This window comes from Clupea harengus, unplaced genomic scaffold, assembly GCF_900700415.2.
Source record: "Clupea harengus unplaced genomic scaffold, Ch_v2.0.2, whole genome shotgun sequence".
Lineage (NCBI taxonomy): Eukaryota > Metazoa > Chordata > Actinopteri > Clupeiformes > Clupeidae > Clupea > Clupea harengus.
In genome coordinates, this window is record NW_024879737.1 from 15,825 (window position 1) to 30,000 (window position 14,176).

Genomic DNA, 14,176 nt, shown 5'->3' on the forward strand with positions numbered 1-14,176 from the left:
GGCTGTTAGTGTATTGGTGTGCGTAAATGGACCGCCATCATAGATTTGTGACTTACAGGGGGATGAAGCAAAGCTCCCTCCTCTCTTACCTTTTGCATTAGAATGGCTTATCAGGGATATCCATTGGAGAAGCATAGAGATCACCTCACAAGACATCTCATTTGCATCAGGAGCAGGGCTTCATTTATATTCCAGTGGTCATTAATTCAGACTGAGGCACCATGCTGAACTGCCACAGTATATTTCAGTCTCTCCAGGTTAGGTCAGGCATGCTGTATCAGAGGGGCTGTTTGTTGTCTGTTCGTCCCTTTGGTCTTGAGTTAGTTACGAAATTCGACAAAGTCCCTTCAAGGGAAGTCCTCTAAAACTATTAGTAAAAACACAATTTGGAAAAAACAAAACAAAAACACCAAATGACCAATCCCACATGATTCTCTGTCAAATCAGATCCCAATACAGCATTGTTTCCAACCCCCTCCACAGCAGCCATATTGTTGTGGTCAGATTTGACAGGAGAAGGTGGTGTTAATCACAGAGCTCGGATCTAGTGGGCCATCCCTGCGTCCAGATACCAGCTAATGCAATATACGCTGCTCTCAGGAGTTAGAGCAACCCTATGGCCTTCGAGACATAACCAAAACACCCCAAACCTTATCACTGAGAAACACAGATAGAAATGGCACATTCAGGAACACACAGATATCTGCTTAACCCTACTTCTAATTCTAAGAAACATAAAGGTATACGTGTAGAATAATACGACATATCATAAGACTTTAATGCTGATTTCAAATGATCGCTCTTCCTCTCTGCCGTCACCTGGGCCACCCTCTACAGCAGGCTGATTAGGTAAAGAAAAAGGCTGGTCATTACATGGATTGAAAACACCACATAAGGAACAGCTTTGAATAAATCATCTATGTTGGTGAACGTTCACATTTATATTTAGTCATTTGGCATGAAACCTTTTGGAAGTGAAGTACAACGCAGGCAAAGTACAAATCAAGCACCATGCTTAATGCTGAAAATACGAATGCATTCAGGAGCCCAGTGTGTAGGATGGCTAAGGGCCACATCCCATTCTCACTATCATACACACAAGGGGTCATTCTCTCACACACACACACGCAGTGCCTTCTATATAGCATTCTATTCACACAAGCTCCTGTCTAACACATGAGTGCATGCTACTGCAAGGTCGACACTTCAGTTGTGTTATAACCAATAGGCCAGACATAACAGGTATTCACAGAAATTCTGGGTTCCTTTCTCAGCGTGTATTTCAAAGAGCTATATTTGTAAACATGCCTTGTCTTCTTCTGCTCTGGGGTCCTATGGTCATGCATGTGAGAGAATAAAGAAAATGTCTCTGCCCGTGTGTGTGTGTGTGTGTGGGAGGGGCAGAGAGAGAGACCGTGTTCCTGCATGTGTATTTGGGGCAACAACAAAGAGGCAGGTGTGTCTGAGTGCTTTTTTGTTTTGTGTGTGTATGTGTGTGTGTGTGTGTTTGTCGGTGATGGCAAGAGATTGACAGAGAAAGGGCTCCTACACGTGCAAAACCGTGTGTGTGTCTGAGTGTGTGAGAAAAATCAGCAATAGAGCTTTTGTAAGTCTGAGTGGACAAGTGTGTGTGTGTTTTTGTGTGTGTGCGCGCGTTTTCAGGAGTTCTCAGAGAGGTGAGTTCTTATGGTTAATGACACTAAAGGGTCTTTATTCCTGATGCATTAAATCTGTCAAAAACTCATGTTTATACATTTTGTACTATTTCTTTACAAAGAAACAGTCTTTTGTGCCAAAACAAATTAGTTGGACATCTGTGAATTAAAAATATAAGAAATCTACCCATATTTTAACAAATAAATGAGACATCTATTGATAGGTGAAAATTCACCCTAGTTACCTCAGGACTCCGGAGCTGCATATAAGTATATTTATTAGACAAACAACAATTGCAATTGGGCTCACTCACAAAACAAGTATGAAAGTGAAGCCATGATAAACACATCGCACAAGGTTTATATAGACAGAAGTTGAGCGTTCAGCAGGGAAAACCACGTGGTGGATTTCTGACGCTTGAGGCAAGGATGGAAGTTTTGCAAGGTCGGAAGAAGCACAGTTCGAACTTTCTTATCACCTCTGGTCTAAACATGCTCTTGTACATGTGCAGACTAAGTGGCACCTAATATTCTAAGTTACACACACGCAGAAACACAGAAAAGCCATGTTCCTGCTTACATAAGTACATGATTCATATAAGGTAATTAATAATACAAGGCACTTGATTATTATATTCTTAAGTCATTAACAGTGTTTGGAAATATCTCCATCATCTATCAAACTTGATAGGCCAAAAGTAGTGATATTTAACATTTAGCTATATATGACATCTACAAGCTCCTCAATTTGATTTACATTATCAACAAATAAACAATTATAAACACTGTATGTATTCTTTAATATGAGACCAAATTCACATCCTTGTTAGAATTCTGATACGCTCAAGATGATTTTAAAATTGTATTCAGAGCATTCACATACACATGACCTCAACTTCAAAACCCTCCATCCCTGTCAGGTCTGGGATGATAATGGCAAATATGAATGACCACTGTTCAAGACCACAGTTTAGATAATGCTTTTAAAACTAATTAAGCTAATTAAAGTAAAATTCAGAAAACTGAAGAAAAAATTAAATGACTACAAGGTCAAAGATAGGGCAATAACAGAGTTGTAAACAACCCACTGGCACATTCAATTCAAAAGTTATCAGCCAACTGCAAACCAGCAGAAGCCAATAACAGAATGAACAGATTGGTCTGTGAAGATACAGACACTACAAACAACTCCATCACATGCACACAAATGTATTTAGCACGATTATATCATTCTTCATATCGATTCTACTCTCATTCCACAAGACGTCAGCGGTATTTACAATCATTAATTTCAAGGTATTCTCAGTGCTAAATGGAGGCAGTACAGAGAATGTTCAATTAAACATGGGTATGGGTGAATTAATCAAATAGTTACCTATATATACCTCTCACAAAAGATATGAATGTAGAGAACTAGAGAGATAAGTAAAACATTGCAAAGTTTACTGTTACGACCCGGCTCTTGAGCCGCAACATAAATTGGAGTCAGACCACAGAGTTGTACAAAAATAAAGTATTTATTTCTATATCACCCAAAAGTAGTGGCTAAAATGGTGACTGCAAAACACCAGCACCAAACGAAGGGTGTGCCAGCCTCCAAAGCATGCTGGGAATGCGATCTTCCTCTGAGGGCAAACAGCATGGCTTTCATCCACTACTCCTCAGGTGTGGACAAAGCTAATTACGCCCATTCACCACCCAAAGACTGTTGCACTGCCACTGCAAAGCCAGTAGGGGTGTAGAGGGGCGTAACATTTACAAATAATGAAAACAAGGCAAAGAGGTTGAAATGATCATAAGTTTGTGTCTACACCCTCTGCAAAAGCTTCTTAGGAATGTAAGAGCACTGAGTAATAGATTTCCCTGGACAGGGTCAATTTCAGTGATCTTGCCAAAAAGCCACAGGAACCACCATGGGCCAACTCTGGCTGAAATATAAATATGCCTTCAGCATTCTCTCAATTTAACCATGGTATGTCGTAGTAGTCCAGGAACTTCACATGCCAACTTTCCACATGCCAGCTGCTAGCACCTGTCGTAGATTGGGGGAAAGCCAAACCTGCACCTGCTGCTCACGCCCTCTTTCTGCAGTCTGCCCTGCAGTCGCACCCTTTACAGCGTAGCAAACTGCTGCTCAGATAGAAGACAGATAGAAGAGGCTTAACATGATGTATTTATACGCCTCTTGATTCAGTGTCACATTACACATCAAGATGTTCACACAGCACAAGAAATGAGTGCACAGTCGAACTATGTAACAATAAAACATATTATTCTGCTGAAGGTCTGCTAGATTTGATAAGACAATGGGTGGAGAGAAATGATCAACCAGATGTTCAAGACTTCAAAGGGAAGATGCATTATCTCTACAGTTTGTGCACATAGTCTTATTTCCATGTTAGACATAGGGGTAGATCTTAATGTCATAGCAAACTGTTGCAATTCTGTAATTGTGAAGGAAGCAAAATGGTGATAAATGAATTATTAAAGGTGATCTGCAACTTTTCTTAAAAGAAAATACTTGTGGCAAAATTATCGAAGTATGCCAACAACAGGTCTATCACTATCACTCTGAATTCCAATGAATCTTCTTTCTCTGCTTCAGAGGAACATTTGTTCATATCTGTCAGACCCAAACACATTTCAACATATAAAAATCAAACCGAGTCCAAACACACCCATGAGTCTGCAAAGAAAAAGTGGGACATATTTTTACTGTTTTACTGTCACTTTTAACTTCATTAAAGGCCACCAAGTTTGAGTAGTGGAGTGAGTGAATTCTACTGTGGGCTTCCCCAAAGCTAAACATGCCCTCAGCCCTGTTCAGAACATACTGCTGTTGACACGGCTCACAATGAAGACCGCAGACAGTCACCTTAGCAAGCCGAGGCCATCGATCCCCCCTCAATCTGTTTACCATGGACGCGTCTTCAGCAATCAGTCCGGCTTCTCTTTGCAATCAAAACACCTGCCCGGCCGTAGCTTCCCCGGGCAGATGGCAAAGCTCCAGCAAGACCACGGTGACTGCCCATGAAATAAGAATGAGAACAAGCCCATCCGCAGCAGACACGCTTAAAGGAGCTTTTTCACCCGAAGCTCAGCGATGACACTCAATGTCAGCAGATTTGACACATTGGACAGTGATGATCTGTGATCAGTGGCAATGTGAACTGTCAGCCTCGTTGTCTGTGTGTCCCCTGTGTGACTGTTGGTTTTGAGTGAGAAATACTAACAGGCTGCAACATCCAGCACACTCAGAGGTGTGAATCACACTCAGGAGACCAGAATGGGGCTTATTGAAGAGAATTTCAGGCCTACCTTTTAGTTTTTTCTTATTTCCGGCAGAGTAAGCTGGCTGTTCTTAATGTAACAGAATAGCTGTTGAATGTGTTTGACTTCAAATGCAACTGTTTCTTGCTTAAACCCCATACAGTAAAAAAAACAGAGAATACAACTCTCATAAAATCTAATAAAAGAAATGAAAACCCCCAAAGCTAAACAGGTAATTTATCTTGTAAACAGACAGATCTTAATCTAAAAATCTAACCTAAAACAATGCTATTATGTAAGCGAGAATGTGTCTAAATATTCCTGCGCAACCTGAGGGCGAGTGAATGTGTGGGGCACCTAACCAGTACATTTATGCTGGTGTTTTTTTGATTTTTTTTAAATGTCCTACTTGATATTGAAAAGTAGGAAAACCTTTGACACACTGGTTGCTCTCCTGTGTGAGTGCACTGGTGCAGTTTCAGTATATCCGCACTGGTAGCAGGTGTATGGCGCCTGTCTGCATCCGCACTGGTAGCAGGAGTATGGCCCCTGTGCTGTGTGCATCCTCACTGGGAGCAGGAGTATGGCCCCTGTGCTGTGTGCATCCTCACTGGGAGCAGGAGTATGGCCCCTGTCTAAAATCCTGTTTTCCCTTTGTCATTATGGCGTGTTGAGGGTAGATAGATGAGGGAAAAAATAATGTAAATTATTTAAGAATGAGGCTGCAACATAACAAAATGTGAAAAAAGTGAAGGGGTCTGAATACTCTCTGAAAGTTTTTACATGATGCACATATAGACACACACGCACAACATGGGCACACACACAAATGCGTTCGATCGTGCAGCTTGTCCGTGTCCTGTTGTGTTTAACACAATCCTTATTAGAACCAATGAGGGTAATAAAGCAGAGATTATATAATCTCGGGCTGTTCTCCATCTCTGCTGTTCTTGTTGTCAGTCCCTCTCTGTCCTTGTGTTCTACAGCAGTTTACCAGCACCACTGATTCCCTCCTTAATTGGGCTGGAGACAAGGGGTCTGTAGAGGACAGGTCCATTTCACAGCAGAGGGCTGGAACCATGGAGGAAGGGAGAAATCAAATATGCCAATACTACCAACTGGGTATTTCAGTTCAGATCAGTTTGTCAGTTTCAAATATTCCCCAAATGTGATGCCTTTGATTTTCTACTCTTATTACTGTTTTATTAGCATTAGCATGTCTAATGTGGGTTCACAGTTTAATTAGCATTAGCAAGTCTGATGTGGGTTTGGAACTTAATTACGCTTTGCATTAGAATGGCTGATGACCTTGATCTAGTTTCATTAGCACATTGTGCATCACAAATATCATGAACTGTAGTCCAAATACAATACCTGGATCAGCTCAGTCAGATCTCTCTACTGCAGAAACAGAAAAGAAGTGACATATTTACTTTTATTCATTTGTCAAATGCCTTTATCCAATGCAGCTTAAAGAGGGAGTATGCAACAATTCGCCACTTTTGAAGCATGTTTCTATAAGCAACTAGTACTGGTATCATCTTCAAATTCATTTTCGTGGTATATAGTCAGGTGAAAGACAGATAAACAAACCTATTACTCCAACTAGCCATCTAGGCTAGGCCACTATGCAGCTCAGTGAAAAGGCGTTCACAACACATCTCCAACTACATACCAAAAGACATGAGTTAGCATGCTAGCAATCCTTTTATCAGTGCCAACTGTGCTGCTATTGGTGTTCGTGAGGTTTTTGCATGGCTTTTCAGTAGATTCCTAGTTTTTGACCAAAATACCTTACTGCTGCTTTAAAGCTCATAACAGATATAATTTTTTCTATCAGTATGTGGCTCAAACCCATGATCTTGGTGTTGTTATTAGTACCTTGGTCTACCAGTTCATCGATTCCATTTCAAAACTGGACATTGTTCTGAACCCCCCCCCCACAGACCTGACCACCCAAAGATGCCTGATACATCACTCCTTGTCGACAAGAACTGTACCTCCAGAATCTGATCACCTGATTAAAGTCTCCACAAATAGCAACAATATAAGTACTATAGATTAAAACAGTATAGGATACTCTGTCAACCAGGTGATGATCATACAGCAAAAACTCCAATCTCTGCACACTCTGTCGAACCTCCAACATACTAAAGGTAATTTTACACCCAAGATCACTGGAGACTTCAGTCAGGCAATGGTTGAAAAATCAGGAACAAAATGATGCGCATCAAAGGACAGAGGAAGGTATCACATGCAGATCCACCAACTTGACAGGAGAGGGGGTTAGTCACTCCCCCCCCCCACACACACATGGATCACACAGTCAGGAGACTCACCAGGCTGCTCTTATCAATGCTATACAGGCAATTTAGCTAACGATGCAGAGAATGGACTCAGGCGTAACACAGAAACATTCCATTCTCCTTATCCCTAAGTACACAGTCCTATGTAGATCAGGAAGAGTCACGCATGGCAGAACACAGAATACTTAGGAAATCTTCTTCTCAACCTTCATTTTCTAAGAAACATAAGGGCATAAACTACATAGGAATATAAGAATCATGAGTCTGATTTGTAACTCCTCCAGTATGTGTGTGTGTGTGTGTGTGTGTGTGTGTGTGTGTCAGACAAGACCAGAGGACTGAGGGTCACACAAGACACATGCATGTATGTGTGTGTGTGTGTGTGTCTCCATTTTGAGCTGGCTCTGCATCCACTCATTCACTTCCTGAATTGTCCAATAGAGGCCAAAGCTTTCAGGGGTCAGATTTCAAAAGTTAAAACTGCAAAAAATGATGTCTGAAGTTCATGGTTAAACAAATCAAACTAGAGTGCTCCATAAAGCAAAAGATCCCCAATGCCAATATTACCAAAGGTGTTATAGCAGGAGATAAAACAACAAAAGGCTCAAGGTTGAGGGCGCAAATGGCTGCTAGAAATGGCAGCGCAATGAAGGACATGCTTCGGAGAGAGCGGTGAAGGTGTGTTAGAAGGCACCGAGTGGGCAGAGAGAGCGGTAAAGGTGTGGTAGAAGGCACCGGGTGGGCAGAGCCAGCCCTAGGTTAACTGGTGAGAGGTTTGGTTAAAACTCGTCATCGTCGTTCGTTTAATTTTTGTCTTTCGCAATTCAGACTGGTTAAAGCGGTAGTGGGACGGGTGAGAGGTTTGGTTAAAGCTGTAGTGGGACGGTGAGAGGTTTGGTTAAAGCTGTAGTGGGACGGGTGAGAGGTTTGGTTAAAGCTGTGGTGGGTCATTGGTTCATACAGTTCCAAGTTGGATGTGCTCAGTCATGGCATTGACTGCTTATTTTGCTCATGATTTGTTGTGTTTCATATAACAAACACCATATGGACATGTTAACAAGGTTAAAAACTTGATTTTCACCAGAGAGGGTTTAAATTCATTGACATTTGCTGTTTGTTGTATCCTGCCACCCTTGCTGTCCTTGTATAACTTCAATTCCCATGCACCATGTCAGCAAACATAACTCATCAAAACTAAACATATATAAAATCCCCTACATAAATAAAATTGGGCTACACACAGCGCATGTTGCAGCTGTCGCCAGCAAGTTGTGCACTGTTGTTGTATCCGGTCACCCTCGCTATCCTTGTATAACTAAAATTCTCATGCACCATGGCAACCAACCATAACTAAACATGACTCACAAACAAGCCCTTATGACCCACGGTTCTGCTCAAGGGTTCTTCCTGTTAGGAGGAAGGTTTCCCTTGCCTGTCGCCTTTGTGTTTGCTCCAGAGGGGTCCAGGCTCTGTAAAGCGCCTTCAGACAATTTTATTGATTTGGCGCTATATAAATAAAATTGAACTGAATTGAATTGACAGGTAATTGTAGCTTGTCAGACCTGTTTTACAATGCCATAACCCTTTCAACTGACTATTGTACTCTTAATCTGAGTATGTGTAAAGTGTTTTGCTCACTTAGATTCCTTGACAAGCTAGTGTTATTTTGCAGATCAATATAGCCCATCTCAAGTCCATTCTGTTATAAGGGCTGGAGCACATTTAAACAAAGGTCATGGGTCTAGCATTAGCCTACATCACTGGATACCTAACCATCGTTTGATCTGTTCTACTGAAGGTAATATAATCCACATTTATTTATATAGTCATTTATTTAGAAAAATTGAAAATACATATGTGTTCCACATTTGATTTTTGATCATTGAAAATATGCTAAATTCGACATTTTCATTCAAGAGCCATCTTAACGGTCTAATGGCCCTGAAACTGCGCACACACACACACACACACACACACACACACACACACACACACACACGTTCATTGTACAGCAGGAAGACAAATATTCAAGATTAATATGCTAATTTAAATCTTTTGATAGCATGATTCTTAAATCCGAGGCAACAATACTACACACTGTGTGTTTTCTTGCTCAGTGTACAATCGGTCTGGATATGCATACTCAGGGTTTTAACAGTAACAACTCAAACTCATTGTCTTTAGTGCAAGCAAAGTGACTCTGAAAGACACTGAAATCATCTGAGTGTAAGGAAGTTGTGTGACTGAATGTGAAATGCGAGTCCTCTGAAACAGCTGTATTGTGTCCAGCTGGACATCTGTGTCGCCGAGAGCAGAATTCACCAGGCTCTGCTGTCCTGTCCCGTCCCAGGTCACACTCATCTAAGCACAGCGTCCCTCTCCTCCTCCGGCAGTGACCCCTCTGCACTGGGACTCAGAGGAGCAGGAGCTGGAGAGCACACGGGGGCTGCAGGGCACAGGGGTGCCGGCCAGTCAAGGGCACGGGCACCGCAGGGCACAGGGGGGCCGGCCAGTCAAGGGCACGGCCACCGCAGGGCCACAAGCACATCTGCTCCCCTGGTACCTAACTGGCATGAGAGGTTGAGGACGACAGTGGATAGGCGTGAGAGAGAAAGAGAGAGAGAGAAGAAGAGAGAGAAAGAGTGGAAAAGTGGGAGGGATGAACAGACTGAGAATGGAAGAGTGGCAAGGGGACAGGAGGACAGAGTGGAGAGGGGGAGAGTGGAGAGAGAGAGAGAGAGAGAGAGAGAGAAAGAATGAGAGAGAGATGAAGAGGGTGACGAGAGTGGATGAGAGAGGAAAGGGTGAAGAGAGGACAAGAGTGAAAGTCAAGAAGGGGAATGAGTGGAAGAGAGAGAGGGAGAGGAAGAAAGGGATTGAATGGAGGAGAGAGAGGGAGAGGAAAAAAGGTATTGAGTGGAGGAGAAGGAAGAAAGGGATTGAGTGGAGGAGAGAGAGGGGAAGGAAGAAAGGTATTGAGTGGAGGAGAAGGAAGAAAGGGATTGAGTGGAGGAGAGAGAGGGGAAGGAAGAAAGGTATTGAGTGGAGGAGAAGGAAGAAAGGGATTGAGTGGAGGAGAGAGAGGGGAAGGAAGAAAGGTATTGAGTGGAGGAGAAGGAAGAAAGGGATTGAGTGGAGGAGAAGGAAGAAAGGGGCACTAGAAGAGAAGGACAGTCAAGGAGTCCATAGAGATTCAGAAAAAGAGAGATGGAAGATAGGGGGATACTGAAAGAGAGATTGAAAGAGTGGAAGGACTCACATTAGCACCAAGGTCACCAGCAGCAAAATCACAGAAAGCGCCAGAAACATCAATTTGTACAAAACCCATTTATTCAACTTTATTAACATCAAGGTATTTGCAACATTTTTTCTCACTGTTGTTTTTTTTCTTGTTGTTGTGGCTGTCGTCATAGTGACAAATAGAAAACAGACTGCATGTACAACAGAGTTGACCCCTACAGCACTATGCCGACACAAAGTGAAATGGTTTTCTTGGCCCCCAGGTTTTCCCCGCGTACAACAAATTTACCACAGGTTTTTTCTTTTTTTTTGCAGTTTTCTGGCCTAGCGAAAGAATGTGACTCTTGGTTCTTTGTTTTCCGGATGTTCTAGAGCTGCGGTTCTTCAGTGGCTGTAGGAGAACCTCCTTTGTGTACCTCAATGGGGGCAGAGGCGAGAGTACGGCAGCTGCGGAGCACCAGCTGTGCACGATGAGTCAGGGACGGTCCTCCACCACGACCAGGCCAGTGAATCTGGGGTCGTTTCGGACGCAAAAATAAAATAATGAAATAAGGGTGTTTCCGATCAAACCGAACAGGCCATCATTGAGTTGATACATTGGAGTTGAGATACTGCTTTGGCCATGTGAAAACACTCTTCAGAAGCTCTATGAGGAGGCTAAGCGCTATACATGAGTCCGTGTCTCTCATCTCTTGGGCGGGGTCAGGACCCAGGGGGGGGGATTTCTCTCAGGATCCTCGGGAGTAAGACCTGGGGTCTGTGTGTACTTGAGTGTGTGTGTGTGTGGTTATGCGAGGCGTCACTGGTACATGACATAACACCGTCTCAGAACACTTCTGTCGTTCAGTGTGAGATGAGGTCTTTCGAGCGACACGCTCGCAGAGATAGAGAGAAAGAGAGAGAAAAAAAAGTCACAGTTTACAGCTATTGAGAGCGACGCCCGAATCTGTACATGGCATTGTCCTCAAGATTCATTAGTCTATTTAGTTTTTTTTTCTTTTATAACAATAAGTTTATGTAAGTCCGCTAACTCTGTATGCATTTGATCTCTTTTTTTTAATATAGATAATCATTCTATAAAGTATCAGGAGATGAAAAGGCTTATAAAAAGGTTGTTCCCCTTCCCCAGACGAATGCAATGAGTGAGTGGATAATCAGAAAGTGATAATATAATGACGATGACGACAAAGAAATCATCAGTAGCAGCACTGAGTATGTGTACTTTAATATTAGTAACGCCAGGGCATATCAAAAACACATGCCCCCCGTGCTATGACTATAAAATTTAAAAGTAAATAAAACATACAAAAAAGTCAAATATGAATAACCATGGAAAAAGTAGACCCCTTAGATGTACATACAAGAACCAGTGTAAATGATTAAAAATAACAAACATTATGATAAAATCTAGATAATGCAATAATAACAATAATATGATAGTAATGGCGATGATCATGGCAAGGATTATTGAACAACATTAACATAAATCTTGTTGATCAGCAGGAGGCATGAACGGGGGGGGGGGGGGGGGAAGCCATTGTGCATTGGAGACATCAGAATGGTTGCTTTTCTTGTCTGGTCAAGCTTGTCGTTTTGAAGGGAGCTTACTTATTTGTTGTGTTTGTGTGTGACGGGGGTGGATAAAGCAAGTTTGTTGTGCCAGTCCTTGGGTGTTGCTCCAAAAAAAAGGGGAGGCCATCCAGTGTCACCTACCACCCCCCCCACCATCACCTGTGATCCTCAATCCCCACCCCACCCCTCATAACCTCCACCCCCCCAGGGAAGCTTCTGGAAGAGAACTGGCTGGGTGGGTGTTGCCCAGGAGATCCAAAGCCCAGCTGAAGGGGGGGGGGGGGGAGGAGGAGATACGCCGGTGCTGTTGTAGGGGGAGCGGTTACGTTGCATAGTGATCAAAGCTGCCCAGGTACTCCAGAGCTGCCCGGTAACATAGCTGATACTGGTCCTGCAGGAGAGAGAGATAGAGAAAGAGAGAGAGAGAGGGGGAGAAACAGACAGAGAGACGGAATGAGAACAAAACAAAACAAAAAGGCACCTTAGCTGACATTGGGCTTCCTGGTGAGGCAGCACTTCTGCGGAGCCTGCGGGGCTGCTGGGACTCTCTGCATTGGGCTCTGGTTTGAACACATCAAGGCTCTGGAAGTTTGACTGAAAGTGTGCCATGGCTTTGTCAGGAGCTCAGCAGGGCGCTGTTCCCCCCCCCCCCCCCTTCATAGCTGACGAGACAAACCTGCTACGTCTCCCTCTGTCTCGGTGTCTGTGTCTAGCTCTCACTCCGCTTTTCTCTCCATCTCACTCGCTTCCCCCTTTGGTCTGTGTCTCCCATTTTCTCTGTCTTTCGGCATTTCTTCTTCACTCTTCCCTTCTTGTCATGTTTTCACTCCCTCACTTTCTTTCCACTTCCCCTTCTCTCTCTGTCTTGCTCTACCTCTGTCCCCCTCTCTCTCGGTTCCTCTCTCTCTCTTATTCTCTCTCTCTCTCTTTCTCTGCCCTCGTGTCTGTGTACCTCTGTCTGCACCATGGCTGGTCTCTGGGTGCGCAGTGTCTTGACGGTCTGGAAGAGGTCCACCACGCCCTCGTATCTCATCCTCTCCAGCACGATGCTCAAGGTGATGAAGACGCCCGTCCGCCCAACACCAGCACTGCAGAGAGCACACACACACACACACACACACACTCTGTCAGTGTACATAAGCAACTGCATACATGCTCTTACACACATACATGTGTGCAGAAACAATCAAAGAAACACAGACACATATCACTAAATCCAGACATGGACAGAAATATGCACACCCAGCTCCCCCTGGCTACACACACACACACACACACACACACACACACACACACACACACACAAGGCTTCTGTCTCTGACCTGCAGTGCACAGTGATTGGTCCGTCCTGGCCGAACTGCTCCTTGGTTTTGTGCACCTGGCCGATGAAGTCGATGAAGCCCTCTCCAGTCTTTGGCACGCCTTGCTCCGGCCAATCAGTGAACTGGAACTGGCGAATAGTCCTGGACTGGCCATCCTGCACCGATAGAGAGAGAGAGAGAATAAGAGAGAGAGAAAATAAGAGAGAGAGAGAATAAGAGTGAGAGAGAGAAAATAAGAGAGAGGGAGAATAAAAGTGAGAGAGAGAGAATAACAGTGAGAGCGAGAGATAAAATAAGAGAGAGAGGGAGAATAAGAGTGAGAGAGAGAATGAGATAGAGATAAAAAAAGAGAGAGAGAGAGAATAAGAGTGAGAGAGAGGGATGACAGACATCATGTATTAAGCACGGCTCATAATACTGACATCTTTAGACTCAAATAGCACTGACTGACCCATTTAAAGTGACAAGTGACAAACACTACTAACGCCCCATGCCGACACACCACACACAAAAGATAGCATCAAAGACAGCTCTTAACACCGTCTCTAATGTCAAACAGCACAGTCCCATTTAAAGTGGAGGACAACAGATACAGGGTCCAAATACATAATGAGGTTAATTCTGCCCTCGGAGAGGACCGGCATCATAGAGACTGTGTCACATTTATCTCCTTCTGTTTGCGTCTCATGTATTTATCCGACACCGTCACAAAGAACAATCTGTCACAGCGCTATTCCGACACCGTCACAAAGATCAATCTGTCACAACGCTCTCTACCGACCCCGGGCCCAAATGCCAACGCACCAAACTG

General features: G+C 43.5%; 1 pseudogene; it reads right to left on the bottom strand.

The window, feature by feature from the left end:
- Positions 1-11,664: 11,664 nt before the first annotated feature.
- LOC122130176 overlaps positions 11,665-14,176 on the bottom strand; it is a 52,889-nt pseudogene continuing 50,377 nt past the window's right edge.